We start from the raw sequence: 2,446 nt of genomic DNA, 5'->3' as shown, positions 1-2,446 counted from the left end.
CTCTCTCTCTCTCTATATATATATATATATATAAATATATGCGTGTGTGTAGACTTCATCATCTATATTTAAAGTAACACAGCATATTCAATAAAAACATTTTGTGAAGTCATTCTTACTCTACATAATTCTCTACACTCTACATCTTTGCTATTTATATAATCTTAATGAAATAACCACTGTTTTGATGAAAACTAGTTATTATTTGACAATTATTTAATAATTTATAATTTATAATGTCAACAATGATTCTAATTCAGTAATAAACATACAATTTGTAGAGATGCTCAGATAACCTCTGTGATGTGAAATTGTGCAATGTATGACTTAATTTTTCAGTTAAAGTATTTATAGCATTTCAGGTTATATAACAAAGTACCCCCTGGCAGTCGCAACTCTTATTCACTAGATGGGAACATCCAGTTACAGTCTAAATTTAATAAGCTGTCTTTGCAAAATTGAAAAGATATGATTGTTTTTATACAATTTTTTACTGGAAATTCATGATTTTGCCAAAAATATATGATTAGTTAGATTCGATGTGTTCTGTTTTAATGGTTGGTGGATGTTACATACTGTATGTTGATGTTCTAAATCAGTGGTCAAAGTCATCATATTCATTTAACTTAGTTTCACTGCATATTTTTCCCCTGGTAATCCACACGCCCCCTGCAATGGCTCTATGCCCCCCCCAGGGGGCATGCCCCCCCAGTTTGAGAACCACTGTTCTAAGTGCACAGGCAATTGTCCATTGGATCTTTATATGTGGTTTTTTGAGATTTGGCTAAACTGTGAAGCCTGTACTACCATACACATGTTTTTGTCACACCTGAAGGACTGATCATGTCAAACTGATCATCTATACTTGCTCATTGTCACTTTGGACATCCTGTCTGATAGGATTGTGGATGCTGACATTGCACAGTGTAGTTTTAATCAATGGATATTATTATATACATTATACTATATACATTCCAATGCTTGTATGGACTTGCTTGGCAATGCATTATATGGGATTATTTGCTTTTTTTCCCTCAGTCATGTTTGAACGTGGAGTGTTATTAAAGAGGTGTCTATGTGTGTGTAGAGATCTGTGATTTGTTAGCTTGTAAACATTATTTACACTATTATATCTAGATTGATTGTAGATGTGGGACACTGATCTTCATTATTGTCTAATAAGTCATAAGCAGGTATATGGTAAAAGTAATGGACTCTTCACATGAGACATAACCTTAAACAATAAATCTGCTCTTGCTCATGAACAAATCTATTAAGATTGTGTCTTTCATCCTGTTAATGTTAACTTTGGATGTTCAAGCAAACATGAGACTTTTTCATTTTCTCCTCAGTTTTCTTAAGAGGATATTTAAGGTGAGAATAAGAAGGTAGAATGTAACAATACATTATTTAAAAATACTGTTGGTAAAACAACTTTAAAACTGTAAGTAGGTTATTAATTGTTTAATTATATTTCTTTTGTAACATATAAGTTATATATAACAGTTTATATTACAGTTTTTTCAGCCCAGACTTACTATGCTTTACTGATAAAACTAGGTTCACATATTATGCTTGCATTGCAAGCAGAAACTGAAATTAAGTTTCTTTTCTAGGAATAAATCCTGTTTCTCCCTCCAAGCAAGGAAACACTTGATTTTGGTAATGGTGATCTGCTCTTTACGAACGCACCTGAACAGTGCCTAAAGAAGCTGTATACTGAATACTATTGTGCTTTACGTTATTACTGGCTGTGGAAGTCTTGATTACCACTGTACACTGTATGCAGCTGCTAAGTGGCTTTCTCTATGTCCACAGACTTTCGCATTGGTTGGCTTTTATATATAAATCTCTCCTTGGGATGGTTCCTTCTTATCTGTGTACATACATGTGTAATATAGCCTGCGCTCTCACAATATTCCACAAATGTTGAGTCAGAACAGAACTAAGCAAAAAAGAGCTATTAAATATGCAGCCCCTTATTCCTGGAATAATGTACAGAAGGACCTTAAATTGTCAGAGCTGTTCACAAGGTGGGAATTTAAGTCAATTTTAAAGAATCAAGAAAATGGTACTCTTGGTCAATGGTAATTTTCCTAAATTTTTAACTGAAATCGTTTTAGAAAATTGTACCTGTTTGTGAATCATAAGTGGATTTTTATCCTTGACCTTGTATATTAACTGCATATTGTGTTTACTTGCCTAAAGTGTATGACAGTTGTACTGTAAAAATGTTTATGTTGTCATCTTGGCAAGGTCATTCTTGAATAAGAGATTTTCATTTCAATGAGACTTTTACCTGGTTAAATAAAGGTTATAATAAAAAATAATGCATACATGCAAATGATGCATCAGTTTGTGACTGTTTTGTTGGTAGAACAAGTAGGTGGGTCTGTTTTTACTTTGGGCTACCCATTTTTGAGATTTATTTTTGTTTTTCAAGACC

Source organism: Xiphias gladius, chromosome 17 (assembly GCF_016859285.1).
Source record: "Xiphias gladius isolate SHS-SW01 ecotype Sanya breed wild chromosome 17, ASM1685928v1, whole genome shotgun sequence".
Lineage (NCBI taxonomy): Eukaryota > Metazoa > Chordata > Actinopteri > Istiophoriformes > Xiphiidae > Xiphias > Xiphias gladius.
The sequence above is the reverse complement of the archived record's forward strand: the minus strand, read 5'-3'. Positions refer to the sequence as shown.